Source organism: Mustela putorius, unplaced genomic scaffold (genome assembly GCF_011764305.1).
Source record: "Mustela putorius furo isolate JIRA1106 unplaced genomic scaffold, ASM1176430v1.1 tig00000210_pilon_pilon_pilon, whole genome shotgun sequence".
Classification (NCBI taxonomy): domain Eukaryota; kingdom Metazoa; phylum Chordata; class Mammalia; order Carnivora; family Mustelidae; genus Mustela; species Mustela putorius.
This window is the reverse complement of record NW_025421314.1, coordinates 450,483-461,049: the sequence shown is the minus strand read 5'-3', so window position 1 is coordinate 461,049 and position 10,567 is coordinate 450,483.

Sequence of the window (10,567 nt, the reverse complement as noted above, 5' to 3'; positions counted from 1 at the left end):
ATCAGCTCTAATGGACAGAAAAATCAGTAAAGACAGAGCTGAAATCAATAATACTATCAGTCAACTGGATAGAATTGACATTTATAGACTACTTCATCCAACAGCAGTAGTGTACTCATTCTTCTCAAGCTCACTAGGAACATTCACCATGATAGACCATATTCTGGGGTATAAAACAAACCTTAACAAATTGGCTTAACCATTTTCCTTCTTTTTCTTTTTTTTTTTTAAGGCTGATTTATGTTAAATTATATGTATATTTCACATTTTCTTTATTCATCTATTAAGGGCATTAAGATTGTTTCTACATCCTGGATGTTTGAATAATGCTACAATAAACATGGGAATGCAAATATATAAAGATCATAATTTAAATTTGGATAAATACAAATGGAGTTGCTACATCATATGGTAGTTGTATTTTTTATTTTTTTTAAGTCACTTTACACTTGAGGCTTCCAAAATTCTTTTTTTCTTGGAATTTTGACACTGAGAAAAATGTGTTTCCACATGGACTTCTTTAGGTTCCTCTTTAGAGAGTTTTTGGCCTTTTGAATCTTAGTGTCCATTCTCTTCTCCAGGTAATAGGAAGTTTTAGTCATTATTTCTTTAAATAAACTTTCTTTTCCCTTCTCTCTCTTATTTTGGGTTCCTGTAATTTATGTATTGGCCCACTTGATGGTGTCTTATTAGTTTTCTAGGTGTTCTTAACTATTTCTCATTCTTTTTCTTTTTACTCCTCTATGACTCGATCATGTCAAATGACCTATATTTGAAATCACTGATTCTTCTGCTTACTCTTACTTGCTCTTTATTTCTCTAGTGATTTTTTTTCCCCAAGAGCAGTTTTATTCCTCAGCTCCACAATTTCTTTTTGTCTTTTTAAAAAAATATTTTCTGATACTTTGTTGAAATACTATTTTTTTCATACATCATTTTTCTGATTTCAGTGAGTTATATTAAATTCTTTATCAAGCAATTAATATATCTTCATTTCTTTAGGGTCAGCTTTTGTAGATTTTCTTTTTTTTTTTCTTCCAACTACTTTTCCTTATATCTTCATTTTCCTTGACACTTTGTATTGGTGTTTGCACATTTGAAAAAACAGCCTTTTTCCCCAGTCTCTGTGGATTAGCTTCATACGAGGAAAGCCTTTTGACAAACAGCCCTGTTTGAGATTCTTACAGTCTCTCATATATTTTCTGTGACCATGTCTTGTCTAGATTTACACATATAAATTCCTGATTAAAGGGATTTTCTGGTTTCTTTTTAAGGAGTACATAATCTTTGTTTCCAAGTCTGTCTGCTGTATTGAGGGTCCTCTGAAGCAGCAGCACACTGCTCAACAAATTTTTTTTTTTTAATTTTTGAGTTCTCAGCAGCCTCCAGGCATCTAGATTTCTTTATTTCCCATCAGCACTCTGAGACAGATCAGAAAGAAACCAGTTCCTTGGTCAGCCCCCTGTGAAATCTGAATGCTGAATGCATGTTTCAGTGTTCTCTTTCCCTGTCTAGATATGCTAGAGACTGAATTTTCCTGATCATGCTACACTGTGCCAGGGACAGGGGATCTGGTGGTAACCACATACTACACCAAACTGCCACCTTTGTTCTCAGTGGCTGTGAGCCAGGTAGAGCATGCCAAGTCCTGTGAATGCTGTAAGGTAGGTGATTCAGAACCATATCCCTTTGGCTGCTCCTAGAAAGCTGGAATGTCACATGAGTATTCCAATGCTTTCTTTTCTCAGAAGGAACATACATTGGGAATATTTGATGGCTGTTTTATGCAATAAATTGGGAGAGGTAATATAGCCAGTAAGTGTGTGTATAGTCCAGATTGTCTCCTATGTTCTCAGCAGCTCCTAAGATTTGTTTCATTCTTATTCACAGTTATTAGAATAAAGAAATAATCATTTATCTGGAGTTTTCTTTCCTCTCCTAGTTGTATAACTAAGTCCCATCCCCGCTTCCTCATCCTAAAAAAGGTTAAATCCCCCTTTTGTGCACTCAGAACAGTATTTCTCCTTTATAGACTTATTTCAGTGTTCTTTACATTTATATGTTTTTTAGAAGTAAAGTTACATGTAGGAAAGACCTGTCTGATTTTGCTCCTTGTATGATGACCAGACCCTATCATTATGTCAGAATATGCTAAAAATATGCATGGAATAACCAAATGAAATTAATGAGTGAATAAGAACTTGAAATGTAGAAATATTTGTTTCAGGTATGCAATTTATAAAGACTGGTTATGGGGCACCTGGGTGCCTCAGTCCATTAAGTGCCTATTCTTGATTTTGGCTCAGTTCATGATCTCAGGGTTCTTGGATGGAGCCCTGAGTTAGGTTCTATGTTCAGTGTGGAGTCTCCTTGAGGATTCTCTCTCTCCCTCTCTCTCTCTACCCCCCACCCCACACACACTGTCTCTCTGAAATAAATAAGTTAATCTTAAACAAACAAAAAACTCTGGTCACTATCAATTTCTACATAATATATGCTCACTTATTTGTTCTTGCATACTTTATTCCCTGCATATTTTTCATCATACTTGAATGAAGGAAAATATATCTAGATCCTGTTAGCCTCATCAGCTTGTTCTTTAGAATTAACACTATTCTTTTGGTATTAGAGATTTAAGTAATTTTTGTCATTCTATGTATTCTATGGGGAAGAAGAAACATTATTATATAAAGTCCATTGCATTCAGTATACTTTTCGTTTCTATATGATTCCTCTATATAATGAAATCACTTCCCCTTTGTTTCTCTGCCCACCGTGTCCTACTCTGTCCCTATAACTCCTACCCCCTTTGAGTTCTTGTTTTCTCTCTTTTTGTTTTTGTCTCTGGTTTTGAGTGGACTAGTTACTTAAGTGAGAAATTGAATTAGGGTGAAGTACCACACCGTGTGCTCTTATTTTGTGGATCTTATTTTGTGGATATATTTTTTTGTGCATATCCATTTATCACAGAGCAACTATAAAGCTTGGTCAAATTTTATTCTTTGACTCTTCTCTTATCTTCCCTCACCTTCCCTCATCTTCACACTTCAGTTTTACAATGGGCAGGGCAAGAATATATGGATAAATATAATTGTATACTTTCTCTTTTTATTCTTGATGCCAGAGCTGATTCATAATTTGGTAATGGGGTATAGGGTGATTGCCATAGTCTCTTATTTTGACAAGTCCTCTGACTTATGCTTGTAACAGAACAATACTAATGGGTGTTTTAGAAATACATATGATTATATTATAGCACATCCTCCTATAAGTAGAGAAATTGTTAATTCATTATTTCTTTTTCCCAACTAATTTTAATTTTACTAGATATTGGAGATATTAATTTTACTAGATATTGGAGTTATTCCTCATTGTTTGTAAAATGATGTTTTATTTGCTAGTTTTAAAATGGATGAGGTTTACATATCTCTAGTTTTTCTCCTTTCATCCATTTCAGTGAATATCTTGGAAAGACTTTATACCTGCATCTTCACTAGAATCTACATTTGAAACTCTCAACATCATCATCATCATCATCATCATCATCATAGGATCAATGATAATAACATATTATGCATGTAACTCAAATCTTAGGATAAGTGATTTACAAATTAATATGTGAAAATTAAATACATAAAAAAGAGTGATGTGAAAAAAAAACTATTCTAACACAGTGTGTTTGAGTTTGACATTCGAATGACATCTTGTGGGAAGCACATAGATACTCACTACTATACACTGGCTTGTTACTAGCAAATTATCCAACTTGATATCCAAGGAAAGCATCTAACTTATCAACTGAGCCATATAGATTGTAATAAGAATAGATTTGGAATAATACTTAAAGCTAAAAAGTTAAAAGATAAATATAATTTTCCAATATTTCTTGCATATTGCAATTTATCTTCTATAAAAGTAAGCACATTTTATTCTCCCATATAGAGATATACTTGATGACTATAGAGAGCTGAATTTATGTAACACTGCTTTAAAAAACATTTTTAAAAACCTTTAATATTGTATATAATTATCACTTGGCTGTAATTATTCTAAACCTGTTATTTGCTAATACACATTTTCTTCAAATAAATTCTGACAGTTTTGCAGTCATATAAAGTTCATGTGAACTATGTGAGGTATTTCTACATGACAGGCTCTATTAAATTAATTCAAAAAGGTGTTTTTAATGTTTTTGCGATTTTTAAATTTTCATATAGCACCAGCTTATTTTTTGCAAGTGTTATCTTGCTGGGCACAATAGCAACCGCTCATATATCTGTCGACTTCAAGTAAAAACCGAGGACTCCATACTGTGCTATATAACAATTACCATCTTTCAGACAACATTGTCTTCAGAAGAGCTGTCTTCCCACCAGCACCATGTCTCTTTTCTCTGGACCACTATCTAACTCATTAGACAAGATTTTTAGTGGAAGAATATAATTTTGATCATAAAGAAATAAACAAAAAAAAAATGATGAAAGGTAACATATATATGTGTTCTTCCTACGTGAATATATCAAGAATGGTCAAAATAATACTCAGAATTCTCTACTGGATTTTCCTGAAACAAAGTTTGGTTTTCTCAACTCTAAATTATTCTAAGAGCAATTAAAAAAAAAAAATCAGAATGCTTGCACTCTTCCTCTGACATCCTACCAATCTTATCCTTGAGCAATCTAACCCAGAGATATAACATGGCAGTTAATCATGAGAGCAAATTAGTGGAGCTTAGTTTAAGAAAAAGTGTGTCCTCCTAAAAATCGTGATTATAAATGTCATTGTGAAACTTGGGTTTTATAGCATCAAGTAAGCAGAAAGACTCATTTTGAAAGCTGACTAATTTTTCAACATGTGGCAAAATGTCTGCTCTTATTCAAAATTATTTATAAATATCTATAAAATCCTAGAGGTTTTAGATATTAAACTAGTTTATTCTTCATTCTTTTTTAAAAAATTTTTTCTCTTAAATGAATGACAATGTTATGATCTATTTCTTCATTAAGTTATACTTTATGGTTTTCAGTGTAATGTGTAGTACAGATGAAAAGAAAATATCTTTGTTCTCATAATTTTTAAAAAGATACCATAAGATGCATTCCATCACCATAAGAAATTTGTATTTACTGATCTTCTCGGATTATTTCTACACTGTAATATTTTTGCATACATGTATAAGTGTGAAAGGCATTAATTATGTATCAAAGTCTATCTGTATTAATACAGCAGAAATTGCCTTTAAGACATTTTTCCTGTTGTCTTTTGAGAGACAGAAATTTGAATGTACTTTTATTATTTTCCTTTTATTGTTTTTGCAGGTTTTCTTATAAATATGGGCCAGTTTGGTACCTCATTATTTCCTTAAAATAATATCTCATAATTTCCTGTATTTAAAAATCTTATTTTTAATTATGGCTTATTATTCAATCCTTAAGTCACTTACTTATTCATCCTTTAATGTTTCAGGGTTGTACTAGTTAGGGATTTTTTTTAATATGTTGTATGTTTCAGGGAAATAGTTTTGTGTTTTCTTGATCACTTATCACTCTTCTATGTTTTACCTATTTTTCTTTCTGTATTTTTATAAGTGTTTTACTTTGATTTAATTTGAATTCATTTGATCATTCCTTCATTAATGTACTCTTAATCTTTCTTATTTTTTAATAAGTGAAAAATTCCAGATTTTTCATAATAGAACTTTCATTACCATTTAATATTTTTTGGTTTATTATTGCCACATCTTCTTTTCTTACAAATTTTAAGGAAGTATATATTAAAGTTGGCATATTGGAGATTTTTAAATTAACTTTTTATTTTTGATTTGTAATTTAATTGCACATGCTAAGTGAATATTGCTTATATATTATTGATTTTATTGTAGTTGTGATATTCTCTGTTTCTTATTGCATGATTGATGTTATCAGTCAGGATTAGATTTAGATATGAGCAGCGGGAATAAAAATAACATTGGCTTAGCCTCATAGAAGTTTTTTTTCTTTTATGTAACAACTTGGAAATAGGCTGATATGAAAAATCTGTTCCACCTATTCCCCAGAGAACCAAACCACTTGAATCTTTCTATACCACAATTTCTTATTATACCCTTTATCTTCATGAAAGATGGGCTCCAAGACTAATATTTACAGTCCAAAGATAAGGATCAAGGCATGGCAAAAGACAAGGCATGAGGCATGTGCTAGTTGCCGCATGAGAAATATTTCAAGAAACTGCCAGATGACAATTTGCTTAAAGTTATCTCCAAAATATTACATCCAACTCAAGTCTTGGATCTCTATGTAGTGCTCAATCCTTTCTATATGTCTGAGTTTGACCCTCTAAAGTGACACATAAACTAGCATAGGATTTATCTTCTGCACAATACCCCAAATACAAGGTTGAGCAGAAACAGCACATACAGAGTAAAAACTCTCACTCAGAAACAAGGGGGAATGTGAAAAACTCAGCAAAACTTAGTTTATAGCACACCAAATCCTACTAGATAAGAACTGGGAAAACTTCATTTCATTACATTGGGTATATGCCAGGATTAGTCAATCAGATAACCCTTAATTCTGCTTTTTGAGAAGAATTTCCTTTTTCATTGTCCCCACAGTCCCTGGTCCTAGGTCATACACAGTGAGCTGTGGAGTTATACAGCTTACCTCATATGAGATAATGTTGTTGACAGTCAGACAGTACTGACTTTATTCTGAATTTTTTAGATGCATAAAAGCTATGTGATTTACCACAGCGGTGTCTGTGTCTGCCCTTTCAGTCAACACAATGCTACCATTAACATTTCACTATAATGGTTGTATAGTGTATTCTTATCAACAATATATTAATATTTGTACATTTATAAGTGATAAAGAAACTTAATTATTATTTGCTCTTGCTTAGTTTCCTCTGTGGTTATGTGTCCAGTTACCCAGAAAAACTTTACATGGGGTGGCATTATGGTTAGTGGTAAGCATCCCAGAGGCATTTATTAAGTGACTCAAAAGCCCAGGGATCTATCATGTGACTAGCAGTATTCAGAGTTAGAACATCATTTCCAAAATCTGTTAGGATATTTTATTACATTTGAATTTTAGATAACTATTACTGAATTAAATATTAGATTTATATGTATCAGATATATATGTATATCAGAGCAGTTTTATTTAAGACTACACAATCTCAAGATATTTTGCATTTTTATCATGCTTACATCCATAAAAATGGTCCATTTTAGGTTAAACAGGAAATAAAGTTTTAAAATAAACATTTTTAACAGTAAAGAATGAGAAATTACATAGTCATCTGATCACACATCATACTTAAGGATGGCATCAACATAAGTTAGAATGGAAAGGCACACTGTAGAATTTTCCTAATTCTCACGTTCTAGAAAAATGTTCTATGACTTGAACCATTAATTGTTAAAATACAGTATCTAAACATGTCAACCTCTACTGTATTTAGGGGAAATGTTTAATGACTCATACTTAGTTATTCAAACTTAATATTCTATAGTCACTCAAAAACCTAAATTGTAAATAATTTAAACTTTTCTTTCTTCATCAGCTTTAAAAAGCTGAATTTATCTGCTTATATAAACTTCTTTATGTTTCTGTAATATTTATAGGTAGCATTTTAAACTCTATGAATCAAAACAAATTAAACATGTATAGTTTATTTATCATAATAAAATAGGCTCACTTTTATTTACTCTTACAACTGAACAACTGCAATTAAGATTCATAAGAAGAAAAAAATTACTGATTTTTTTTTAACTGGGTACTAAATATATTTTAATGACCAAGAATTTGAGAAAAATTTGGAGATGGAATCACTGCAATGTAATTTTTAATGAAGTCATTTTGAATGAAATCATTCATATATAATGAATTCTTAGGAAAGGCAGCTAGATTCCTCTTAAACTATATAATTGATTTTTACACAGAGGCATCTTGATAAGGTGATGGATGTGGTTAGCACTGACTTCAACTAAGAATGTCCTCTAAAGTTAAGAACTATAGGATTACCATAGAGGTGGAAGAAATCTAACTATAGAGATACTAGCAGATTTACAATTTGCAAGACATGATTGTAATTCTAAAGTTCTTAAAATAAATAAATAAGTTCTATAATACTGCAGCTTGGTGGATTTGTATATAGATATTTTATGTAGATACACCACAAATTTTAATAATTAAAAATATCATTATTTTGTAAGTGGAAAAAATTCTTTTCCAGTTTGTAGATGATTTGTATTGACGGAAAGCAATGATAGCTTCATTTTGTACTAGGCTACTGTACTCAAAGCTTAGCATGCAACTTTAAAAGATAATTAGGTTGTATGCTTTATTTTGTTGAGATAAATTTTAATAGATATTATAATAGAAAGAATCTTCACTTCTTTATTTGCTGGATTGCATAGATATGAGATAACATATTTAAAAATCACATCTACATTATTTTTGTTTTAAAGATTTTATTTATTTATTTGAAAGACCGAGATTTCAAGTAGGCAGAGAGGCAGGCAGAGAGAGAGGAGGAAGCAGGCTCCCTCCTTAGCAGAGAGTCCAATATGGGTCTCGATCCCAGGACCCTGAGATCATGATCTGAGCTGAAGGCAGAGGCTTAACTCATTGAGCCACCCAGGTGCCCTGCACATCTACATTAATTAATAGCAATTTATTCTTCCTGCTTTGCCTACTATACTGATTGGATTAGTATTTTCTTAACCTAATGCAGATTATTTCTACATCAGAATAAAGATAGTATTTCATTTATTTTGAAATAAGTTTTCAACATATTTTTCAACACAACACTGAATGTAATATTTAGTTACAGCAAATCTGATTAAAACTGAGTTGTCTATTGTGCTGTTTTAGCATCAATAAAAAAACATTTTTAAATCCCTTTTGATGCCAGAGACAACAGCAAGCTTGAATCTCTTACATATCGAAGCACATTACATTCTTGTGGACATGTTGTTTAAATGAAGAGGGTTTTTTTATTTGTGTTTGTTTGTTTCTTTTCTTTTTTTTTTTTTTTTTTTTTTTTTTTTTTTTTTTGCTGACCTCTAAGATAATATTAAACCATTTGTCAGCAATTAAGATACTAAAATTTTAAACTCATACAATGATGTATGTCAATTATTTCTAAATAAACTGGGAAAAAAGAACTTGTTTTTTATACTACATGTATTATTATGGTTAGTGTATTGCCTTTAAGATTAAATTTACTAAAGTTCATTTTTATTACCCATTTTGAGTATTAGCAGTTATGCACTTTGTGTGACAAAAATGTCAAAAGTCAACACCTTAACTTAGCCTAACTTAAGGTTAAAGCAAAGACCCATTGATACAAAGATACATTTTTCAACTGTATCAAGCATATTAGTAAGGTTTTTAAAAAACCTGGCATCATACAGCTCTAAGTTATAACTATATAATACAAAATAATCAAAGGAAAGAAGAAACAAAAACACAAGCTGTATTTATACTTCACTTAGTTATCAAGAAAAAGTCACTCACTCATCAGACAAGATGTTTTTTATCTACTCATGTGTTGGTATTGTTTGAGTTCTGGTGATAGAAAAGATGATGTTATACAAAGAAGCATCATAAAACAGATCATGGACAGCCCAATTGCACTGTAAGCATATGCAATACATATGTAAAGTGTTTAATTTAAACATTAGTTACATTTAGAAGAGATATGGTAGAGATATATCTAACTCAGTGGCTTTTACAGTCAAAATATTGACAAATAAGGGAATTGAGAAAAAAAATCACATATTCACTTAACGTTTATTTGGCATTCTTTCTTACTAAACTAACTTTGACCTTCAGGCAGAGAATATAAATTCTATGCTTTCATTCTCTCCCTTATTCATTACCATTCTCAACTTCACACAAATACATCTTTCATTTCCTGTCTCCTACATCTTGCTTCTGCTCTAGCACACCCATATACCTCTACACCGGGAACAGCTACAAAACTTGGAGGGGAAAAAAAATTACTCTTTGCAATGGACTGTCCCTTGATGAGACTTGGTCTGAAGGCTCTTGAAGACCCCCCAAGGAACTTAGCATCATGAGCATGCTGAAGCAAGCTGGCACAATCAAATACCTCAGAGAGACAAGTAATAAAATCTCAAAATAGATGAGAAACCAAGGCCCATCGAAACCATTTTAAACTTTCCATCCTGAGCCCTTGTCTTATAATTATGGACTAGTGAATAGATGAGAAAATTAAAAGCAAGCCAAGAAAACAAACAAACAACAAACAAAACATGGGTGATTAAAACAGAGATAATCCTGTTATTTTTATTAATATTGACTTAATGAATGTAATCATTTTCCGGGGAGGTGTAATTAGCAGCTGGCAACCAAAGGGAAGCTGAAAGGGTTGAAAGTATGTGAAAAAAGATATACCTGTGGTAAGGCACTGATAAGAAAGGGTGAGAAACAAGGAAATAAAATAAACATATAGAGGGTATAGAAAAAATAAGGGCACCAGTGAGAATTAAAAAAAGGGGGGGAATCAGTGTGTTAGAATCCTTATGTAAGAAATA